Source organism: Fulmarus glacialis, unplaced genomic scaffold (genome assembly GCF_000690835.1).
Source record: "Fulmarus glacialis isolate BGI_N327 unplaced genomic scaffold, ASM69083v1 scaffold7061, whole genome shotgun sequence".
Lineage (NCBI taxonomy): Eukaryota > Metazoa > Chordata > Aves > Procellariiformes > Procellariidae > Fulmarus > Fulmarus glacialis.
This window is the reverse complement of record NW_009190789.1, coordinates 7,384-18,262: the sequence shown is the minus strand read 5'-3', so window position 1 is coordinate 18,262 and position 10,879 is coordinate 7,384. Positions and strand designations below refer to the sequence as shown.

Here is a 10,879-nt window from a genome sequence, read left to right as displayed (position 1 = left end):
TACTTGCCCTCTGTGCTGCGTGTATTGAAACTCCTGCAAGAATGCTGAAGTGGTGTTTCAAAGCACTGGGGACTACTGGAGATGTGGCTGAAATTATTATGCAACAAAACTTAAGTGATTTTTCAAGTCCTGATAGAGTTTGCTCCTCCTCAGGGGGAAAGATAAATTCAGGTGCTATGCTGTGAGGTGCAGGACAACATCTCCCAGCCACCAGAGACACAAGCATGGCACTTGCAGCTTAGGTTATGCTCAGCTCTCCATCCTTATATACGGGTCTGTGAGGCCTGTGTATATGCCCTGCATCCATAAGCAAGGTGGTAAACTCAAATAATGACGCTGCTCCCACACGTAAGGGAAACGTGTGCATTGGGCCAAACTCTCCTGGCAAAAATCGACGGAGGATGGTGGAGTGATGGCAGCTGAAAATCTGCCCCGCTGGTTTAAATGCATTGTTCCCTGCTGCTGCTGCCACCAGTAGCTGCTTTTCTGGAGTTTGTGCTGATTAAAGCAACAAGCAATCAAACAGCCTAACTCTGAAATATCAAAACCGCCAGAATCATTTAAACGTGACAATCCCTTTTTTTTTTTTTTTTTAAAACCACTACCGCAGCTCTCAACGGTTCTGCAAGTACATGCAGAAGGTACCTGCATGCTCCTCTCTCTCAGGGAGACCCACAGGTGGACCAGACAGCTTCAGCTCCATTCCAGTTTCAACTTGCTGTTTCCTCCTAACTATCTTCCCCAAAAAATCTCTGTAACTGCCATGAGACACACTCCTCAGCTGTGAAAGCAACCGCTGAACCCTTCTCCCACTGACTTACAACCTCGCTCTCCTGTAGTGCCTTTCATCACCCCCTGATACGAGATGTTTGCAGCCAAGACCTGATCCTGCCCATGTGCAAAATCCCTTCGGCTGCAGAGGTGCAGGATATTTACCATCCCGGGGATACAAGCTGCAGATCTCCGGGCATCAAACCCCTTGAGATCTCAACACCAGGGTCCTCCAGATCCCTGCTGGGGACTTCTCCGCCACGGCCCCAGCTCAGCAGCTGCCACGCGGCAGCCGTTGGGTGTTATGCTAATGGATGCGCCGCTGCGGCGGCCCTTTCCCCATCTGCTCAGAGCATCCACCTGCTGGTTTTTTTTTTGTTTTGTTTTGGTTTTAATGGCCAGATTAGCCTAGTGCTGTCCTAAAGTGCTTCCAGCCTGCGCACAGCGTGTGAACACAGCACCAGCCAGCGCGGACCTCGCAGCACAAGTATCAGCTGGATGCAGCCATGTTCGGGCCGCGATCCGCTTCTTCCAAACTCCTTATCTTTCTGCAATTAAAGTCTCACCCTGAGCGTAACCACGCTACAAGGTGCTTTTTGTTGTTATTGTTGGGGTTGGGTGTTTTTGCACATAGTTTCCTTATAGTTAGCTTTATTTATTTAACTTTTTTGGATGGCCACATGGAAGAACGAACATGCCTTCCATACCTGTCTGACGGGGTGATAAATAGAAATGAAAGCTTCGATTTCTAAGCAGTCATATTCTCCATGGCCCATGCATGGTAGGCAGTGGTTTGCAAGTCTTTTTTTCTCCCTGCAGGACCACGGAGGGATTGCTTGTGACACCTTTGCTGTCACTGAACATGGTCTTACACAACCGCTAGTTCCCCTGAGACCTCTACAAGTATTCAGGGAGGAAAGGGGAGTGGAAATAAGACATTGCTCAGTGCTAAGAAGACAGCCCATCCTTTTCAATAGGTGGGCAAATCTCTTCTCGGTGTATTACCGGGCCAAACCTCTGCTGTGCTAAAAGGACCTATTTTTTTTTCATGTGCATGGAGTATGCCATTTAGCAGGATTCTAAGAAAAAATTCCCCTTGATTTTGGTTTTGTGTTTGTTTTTTTTTTTTCCCCCCAGTTCAGCTTCTAAGAGAAGTACTCTCAGAGTGAGCAATGTTAATCTCCCCAGGCTCTGCCTTGAGTCAATGGGAAATGTTGATGCTTCAAAAAGTGATTTAGAGTTATCAAAATTTTGGTCTAAGTCAGCCTGATGAGGAGACTGTCTCCAGGGAGAGCCATTGGCAATTAGCCTCCTCAAGGCTTAAGTAGCCCCGTGAGCATCCATCGCGTGCATAAGGTATGGGAGAAGTGGGGACCTTCTGCACAGCGAGGGATCCAAGCTGCATGAGCAGGAAAGCCAAGTCACCCCCAAGCTCTAATCAGTGGATGTCTACATCCAGATGAATTTGTCCAGGTTTTGGATATACTCATGAGTCTTTCTTCAAATCTGCGTTCCTCTCTGAACTCTTCGTGATGCCTACATGTTGCTAAGGAGGCAGAGGTGAAGTATTTGTACTGTGATAAAGCCTCAACCTGACCAAGCTCCTTTCTCTAACCCAGGACAGAAACCACCACTACACCCAAAATAACATGAGTAGTCACCAGGTGTCCCTCCCCCGACCAGTGCTGCTTAAAGCACTTGAACTAAGTTTGTTTTAAAGACTAAGTGCAGGGCACATTACTGAAAAAATCAAGCCAACAGCAAAACAAAAGGGTGCTCCTGAAAACAGCTCATACAAAGAAAGGATTTTCTTTCTTTTCCCCTCCCTCTTCCACTCCTTGACTAAATGGAAAGAAAAAAAGAAAAAAAAAAAAAAAGATCGATTTTTGCCCAAACTTAAAAGTACCAAAAATTTCTCTCCAGAAGGATATTTCAAGAAAATGATACGCATCTGGAAGAAAATGAGACTTATAATGGAAGTATTTTCTGAAAGAAAACTATAGTGTTGCTAGCACAATACTGTAATCAAGAATAATGGAGCCCTTCGCCCGGTATATGGGAATGGATTCAATTGTTCGCCGCGCACATACCTGTATTTTAAAAACGTAGTCGAAAGCTTTAACTGCCAAAAGGCTCGAGCATTAGCGCTCAGACACAAAGCAGTTCAGAAGTGGGCTCCTTCATTTATCACTCATGTAATGATTAATCTTAAATCTCAATTACGCACAAAAATAGAAGAGGCCCGGCTGAACTTTTGATCCCTTCCGAACTGGTTCCTCTGAAGGATAGCTCAAGATCATCCCTCCGGGCGTACGCGGCAGCGCAGGGCGATGCCCGCTCTGTATTACCTCCTCCGCGGCCAAGCGGGGCTTTGCAAACCTTGCAAAGGTTATACCTCAGACACAAACTGTTTGAGCAGGTTTAATCCTACCCTCTCCCTCTGCTTCCAGGAGAAAGGGGCAATATGGGAAAGAATAGGACTTACCTTCTTTTTGGAGTGTGATCTGTCATCCTCTTTAGCCGCTTTGCTATTTTTCCCAGCTCTGGAAAGCTTCTGCTCCCCAGACTGCTTGATGGTGATTTTGATCTCGGGAGGGCAAATATAGTTCTCCAAGTTCTTTGGGGGCTTCTTAGCTCTCTTGGTGGTCTGGATCTTTAGTTTTAAACTCCCCTCTGTGAAGTTAGCCTCCTTGATGGAAAATTCCTGCTCCTCCAGGCCGTCTCCTGCCACCCATTTCTCACTGTCTGCATTGGAAGTGGAATCCACGTCTCTCCCAGAACCCAGCTCATCCTCTTCCTCGGGCTCCAGCCTCTCGCCGCTCACCGGGATCCCTTTCCCCGAGCCCGCCGCAGGCAGCATTGTCTCCCCCGGGCAGCCGGAGGCAGGCGGAGGCTTCGCGGAGGTGACGGCGGCTGGCAGAAAATCCGCCTCGCCCCCCCTTTGCCGGGAGCTGCCCAAAGTCTCCCTGGGCTCCATAGCAATACCGCACCGCCCTGGAGTTTTATCAGAGGGAAGGGGAGCGCGGGAGGGGATGAGGAGAGCAAGGGCAGGTACGATCCCAGGGAACGAATGGTAACCGTCTGCCGAATTCAACGTCCCGATCGCCCAGAGGCTGCAAGGAGCTCAGAAGAGACCAAATCTGCCACTGTCAAAAGAAAGGAGAAGAAAAAAAGGAAGTTAGCACGCGCACATGCATCGAACGCGAGTGTGGAGATGACTGAAACAGGGCATGCTTGGGCTTCCCCTGCAGCATCTCAAGGGCCTTCCTTGAAGCAAAACGAGAACCAAGGCTGGCCGGCATTTATGAGAGCTGGATCTGGTATCGCAAAGGAAGGAACGATAGCTAAATTGATGAAAATGGGTATATAATAAAACCCTAAAATTGTGTATAAATGCAAATGCCTTCAACGCTGGACTTGGGAAATAAATGAGAGGGCAACCAGCTCTCTCCACACCCATGAACCTCCTTGTTACTTCAAAGTGCTCGCTGTCACAGGGCTTTTTAGAGGGGGGGGAAAAAAAAAAAGAAATAGAGGCAGACACTTTCTTGCCTCAGGTTAAACAATAACCCAGTGATCACAGCACAGAAAACATGGTGTTGCCCTATGAATCAGGCAAAAGAGTTTCAAACTCCCTATTTCCCCACTTCCCAGGTGAAAGAGAGATGCCCTCGGCTGCCAGCTATTCTGGGGGGGACTCTGCTTTGGATAAATTATTCTTTACACACTGGGCCAGGCATACACTGGCTGCAGCCCAAGATGCTCCCTGGGATGCTGGAAGTGCAGAAGGATCCACCTGGGTCTCTTGCAGGGCATATCAGGGACCTGAGTATTGAGGGCGATGGAAGAAAGCTAAACTCAAAGTTTTCCAGAGTTCCTCATGCCCTTGGGTGCCGCTGCTCTGTGGCAAAGAGTTTTGCTCTCATCCTTTCAAATGTGGGCTTTCTTTAAAACATGGCAGATTGAACCCTTTGAGATGGAAGCACGCGTATTCAGCACCTTACAAAGTCTCGGCCAAAGTTAATGGGAGAAGCTGTGAATGTTCAACTGAGGCAAAAAATGTATCACCTAATGACATAGAAAGGCTAAGCCAAATACCAAACATTTGGTTAAAAAAACCAAACAAAACATGTAGGGTGTATTTAAAGGTGTTGAGGTGCTTTCACACACCCTCCCTAAAATCCCCCGTATAGCCACCCACCACTGCCCATCATGGCAAGCCAGTTTAGGCTACAAAATTAACAGAAGAACATCTCAGAGAGAAACAAAGATATTTTCTGCTACTTTATCAGAAACAGCTCCCTGGTGGGTCAGAGGAGCATCACTTCTGGCATACGGAGAAGGAAACAAGAAGGCACTGCCAGGAGTAGGTGCTGGGGGTGCAGACCTACTCTTTCAGCAGTAGCTCCCTGCTAGATTAGCTCTGCTACACTGCCAAACCCCACCCCTCGACCAACTGCAAGCAAGATCTGAGCACAGCCAGGGATTTCCCAGGTCATTCTTAGCAGCAATAAACCGTAAAGGAGAAACAAAAATCATCTTGCTACCTATCACCAAATCATAAGAACATTTTCAGTGTAAACTACTCTACTTTAAAGCACAGCTTACCAAGAAAAATCACAAGTCCTTGTACCACTGGCTTCTTTCTGCTTTTTAAAAATAGCTTGCACGAGCTTAAAATTCAAAAAGAAGTAATAACAAGCACCTTTTATTAGTTATAGATCCACATTTCTACTGGAGTACGGCCATGGGTCACTTGTCTGACCCTGACACATATGGCTGCTAATAGAAAGTCCTAAGCTTCACAGAGCTCCATGAAATCATCGGGTGACCTCCACCCAGGTCTCAGCAGACACAAATTCAAATAAAGTTCCCATAAATAGCACAAGCTGACAGCCCGAGCAGGAAAAAGGAAAGGAAAAAAAAAAAAAAAGGAAGAACTATCATGGAGCCTGAACTGCCATCTGGCCTTAGAGGTGGTTTCTGTAGCTCATAGTAGATAGAAGTACACCATAAAAACACTTATGCTTAAGTTGCACATCTTCTGGCAACAGGGAAGAGACTCATTTCCCAGAGCTGCTGCCACTGGTCTCATTCAAGGTGATCTTGAAGAACTAACAGACCCAAGGTCTCCTGCGCGCCTGCCTTGACTCACCCTGCGGTCAGCAAGTCTCTCCATTTCACCACCTGGGAAACAAGGATGATGCTTACCTCATTCAAACCTGTTGTAGGGTGGGTTAGTTAATGCCCTTACATAGTTTTGAACCCAAGTGTTTACCATGTGGTAGTCATTAATTACTAATGCAATTAGTACATTAAAGCCACCCAGCTGCAAGGAGCTGCTCCACCTAATTGACCAACCTTGCACCTTGCCTCTCCTTTGTGCCTATGGAGATGATGGGAGTCAGGGTTACCTTCCTCTTCCAACCGTTCCAATCAAATAAAAAAAAAAAAAAAAAAAAAAAAAAAAAGGCCGTCCTATTTATCTGCCATTTCACATTGTTAATCTCCTTGGAGAGGGACGCAATGTACGCACGCTCCTGGGCTGCAACACAAACACAAGGTGGTAAGAGCTCGGCGGTGCAGCATTCCAGGGAGTTACTGCTCTGGTATGCACGCACGTACAATGGGCACTCTGTGTCGGCCTCCGCCCACAGGCTTTTAACCTCTCTCGCTGCTGGTAAAAAAGAGCAGGCTTCTGGCAGACAGCATCTAGCTCAGCAGGCACGGCAGCAGGATGCGTCCGCAGCCACCAAGGGTTCAGGGAAGGGACCACAGCCACCGGTGTAATGAACCAACCCCCTTGTGACCCTATGTCAAATGGGAGCTGAAATAAAACTCACGGCTCCAAGCTGGGAAGGGTCTTAGCAGGGTTTGAATCATTGCGTAATGTTTTATGGAGGGGGAATTAAAAGCCAGGCTCCTGTTCCAACGTCTGGTTGTGGGTCTTGGACCCAAGCTCTGGATCATGATGCCCAAATCCTCATCCCTGCTTGGCCATGTGCCTCCAAGTCAGTAGAAACAAGCAACAGATGAGTAAAGTCATTGCATTACACCAGTGTCAGGCGAGTTCATGCCAAATCCACCTTAAAATCCCACTTAAAAATATTGGCCTCCTGTTCTGCTGAGAGCCTGCAGATGATGATATCACCAGACCCGCAGGTAGCAACAAATAACCCTGCGCTCAAACGCCACGCAGAATTAACTGGGTCATTGTTTTAGGTATCTCCTTACTCTCCTCCAGGGTTAATAGTTAAATGACTTGGGTGCAGGGACATTATACTCGTCTTTCTTGTTTGGGCAGGCTACCTGCACTTTGACTAATTAGGAAACCTCACTTCAGGCTTCTGAAGGTGTAACCTCATTTGGAAACCTCCCCATCTCCCTTCTCCAGGCTGCCTGCGAGCAGAAGCGCTGAAGGGATGGAGATGAACACTTTTCCTCCAGCAGCTCTTCTGCCTTACTTGGCAATGTGCAGATCTGGAAATCTAGGGAAGAAACAGATTTTCCAGGAGACCTCGAGCTCTATTTTAAACACCCGAGAGACGGGGGCTGTCTAGACTTTTAAGTGCTCACCCAAACTGCCCTTCCAGGCCTCCGAGGCTCACCAACATCAAGCCCCGTTCAATAAGCAACTACAGAGGCTTTTTACCATCCGAATTAAGCTCCCAGAGGAAAGTGTTACCGCTAGCAGGCTTCCTGCAGTCAAGTTAAATTTGAGGAGAATAATTCACAGGTGAATGACAACAAATTTCACAGAAGTTGGCATTAGCTCTTAATTAGGGAGAGATTCACGCTTCCTCCGATAAGTACCGAGAAATAATCAAACGCCTGCGTGCTCAGCTTTGCTACGGCTGCTCACACGTTTCTTATCAGCTCCTCTGGGCACCTCAAACAGGCTTCTGGAGGCAAAGGCCTGAAGTACAAGACCTCCCTTTGGGTGATACTAGATGCCTCCCATTAAGGGTTCTGAATACGCTCCCTTCTCCTGCCTCAGGCAGCTACTCATGCTTGCAAGTACTCAGATGCCAGGGCTATAAAGTGATTAAACTGAAAATTTGCTGAGGACAAAAACAGAGGTGAGAGCCCACAGCAGGGGGGAGAAATCCACCTATTTGGGATTCTCTATGAAGTGAAAGTGGATATAACACCTGGCATGGCTTTTGCCTTATGCACAGGAGCAACCACATTAGTAACAAGCAAATGCTGATTAGACAAATGCAAGCAAGCCAGGTTCAGCTGCCCAGCGTTTGTGCTGCTGCTCTGATTTACTCAAGCACTGGGAGCACCAGCAGAGAGCTCGGAGCAATTTTAAAAGATGCTGCTCAAATCCCATAGTACGCTAATCCCAGCCATGCCTGTAGCTACTGAGACCGCTTTCGTTTTATCCGTAGAGTCCAAAATGCCTTAAGAAAAAAAATTGTGTTGAACAGGTTCAAGTGAGGGGAAACTGAGGCATGAGTCTGAGAGTTTCACAGTGAATGTGAAGTGGAGCCCACATCTTCTCGAACCTCACGTCTACAATGTTGTCTTTGGATCTCACATTCTCTCATGTGACATACAGTTAAATCCCTAATCCCTGCAAAATATCAGAAATCCTGGAAGCCTCTTTACACTCCATCTTTTTAAACCCATTCACCACAAAGCACTGGAGACTATACAGCAATATTTAATGATGAGATATCACCTTTCACTCCAAAGACTCCCGGGTTGCTTCCTCGATTATATATGCCACCGCTGAAATGCAGCTGCCTCTGGGGCAGAGGCCAATGGACAACCCACATTACACCCGAGGGAAAGTTTTGGTCAGAAACCTGCTTTTATGAGAAGTGTCAGTGAAACTTCAGAATCCATCACGGGACATAAAAACCCAACAGCCTGGCACGCAGCAAGCTGCACTGAACTCAGTTAACCCACATTAGGAATACAAAAAAAAAAAAAAAAAAAAAAAAAAGCAGCTCCAACCTATTTCTTCATTATTGCTTTGCAAAAAAACCCTAGGAATTTCAAGCGTGGTTGTGGTCCCGGTCCGTGCGCTGCCAGACCACCAGCAGCACAAGTTTGATGCAGATCAGGAAGAGGCATCTGATCACACTTCTATCGAAGGGACCAGAGCACTTAAGATGGGGGCGAAGACTTTCTTCGTGCCAACTTACAGGCAGTTCCAGAGGACGGGTAAAACTTGTGAGCCCTTAAAGCCAGCGTGATGCAGACAAGTGACATAGTATGATGCAATATGAAGTCTGCTGGGATAAAATTAAGCCACTGCAATTTTTTTTTGAACAAATTTGAATCAGGAGAATGAGTTTATACTGGATCAGTATCATGCACCGGTAGTGTATTTAATCTGCCACTCAGAGCCCTGGAGCTAGATTTATCGCATCTTTGGACCACAGCCTCAGTTACTTCCTGTGGCCATGATACTCTGAAAGAACAACCCAGCTTTGGCAGGGAGCTGGAAAAGTGACTGTGACAGCTATTTTCCATCCACACTATAGATCCTATAGGAAACACTCTCTCCCTTTCCCCTGCCTTGCGTCAATCAGGTCAGAAACAAGGCAGAAGAACTTCCCCTTCAAGCAAAACAAATGAACATCATCTCTTAATAAAGAATCGGAGATGGCGTGGTGATGTCTAAATCCCAGCTGGACATAGCCCTGAGCATGGTGACCTAGATGACCCTACGCTGGGCAGCGTGGTGGACTGGATGATCTCCAGAGGTCCTTCCAACCCTAGACATTCTATGCTTCTGTGATGTATTTTTTGGTCTCTCTGCAGTGCTGGGCAAATTGGTCTCTCTACTGCATGACAATTTTAAGTACACTGCTAAAATTCCCATCTATAAGATATACCTGGATATAGGCATGTATAAAATAGATGTGAATATACGATAGATACAGTACGAGATCTTCAACTGATATGAATAATTAAAAGTGGAATGACCATATACGAATGCCTGTAATCTGCAGATTATTTATCAAACTAACTAACTAACTGAGGCATGTGATTCATGAATAGGGTGAGTTAGATGCACAGAGGGTTACACAGAAGAAGGGTGGTTCCCCTCCGTGTGGTCCCCCTGCCTCCAACACTGCTTTTGTTCCAGTCCTTCCACCTCTGCCTCTGATTTTGCATGGGTTATGTGAAGGCTTTCTCTGAAGGGAAGAGATTCAAGCTCTTCCAGGTGTGGTCTATCCACATGAAAACAAGGAGCAAGGATTAATGGCAGCGACCAGAAAAACAGCAGAATGTAATCTTCACTCGTTTCCATCGGATTGCCCTGAATCTAAGTGCTACCAGACCTCTGCACCTCCACCAGCGTGACTGAGTAATGCTGACCGATGGCTCTGCCTCGATGTGCCCAAGCCTGGCAAAGGGAGCCAGGAAAAGCCACACTGGAGGGGAAAAGACAAGATAACCCAAAGATCTCCCACAGCCAGATGAGGCTGCAAGCATCCCTCCCAAGATAAAGAGACAGAAATAAATGAGAGCCTATGCATATCCTTAATTACGGAGGCATGTAAGTGTGCACATTACACATGTGTGTATCTGTCTTCTCAACATAGAGACATTAAGAGTAGATTATGGAATCATATTTGACTCCATAATTAGGTTTGAGACTCCATAATTAGATCAGATAGTCACCTTTCTATGTAAGTAACTAACTATCGTGCAGCGCTGAAGGGAGGGCCAACTGAATGATTAAACAACTGACACGGCCATAAATCACAAGGCCCATAAAAGCAACACTGCCCAAAGTACAGCTGTGGCAACAGCCAGCGTAGCAAAGCACCCATCTGCAGTAGGAGGAGAGATGCCCATCACATTGCCCAAGGACTTTTACAAACTCCTGCCTAAGAACTGTGCCAAGGTTTTATAAATCTACTCACTCACAACCTAAATCTGGGTGCTGGGGAAGAGGGTATGGTCATCAGACCTGTAAACACCTCCTCAGGTTGACTTCTGGTCTCTAAAGGACCACCCTCATCCCATTTGTGCCCTCCGAGACAAACGCTGCTGCAGGACTGCTATAAAGCTGGGCTCGTTTCACTGGATTAACATCTCTGAATCAAGGAATAGTGTTTGATCCCAGTGGAATCAAGAGTTG

General features: G+C 46.8%; 1 pseudogene; it reads right to left on the bottom strand.

The window, feature by feature from the left end:
* Positions 1–987: 987 nt before the first annotated feature.
* On the bottom strand, positions 988–3,748 carry LOC104083060 (annotated as a pseudogene).
* Between the last annotated feature and the right edge of the window lie 7,131 nt (positions 3,749–10,879).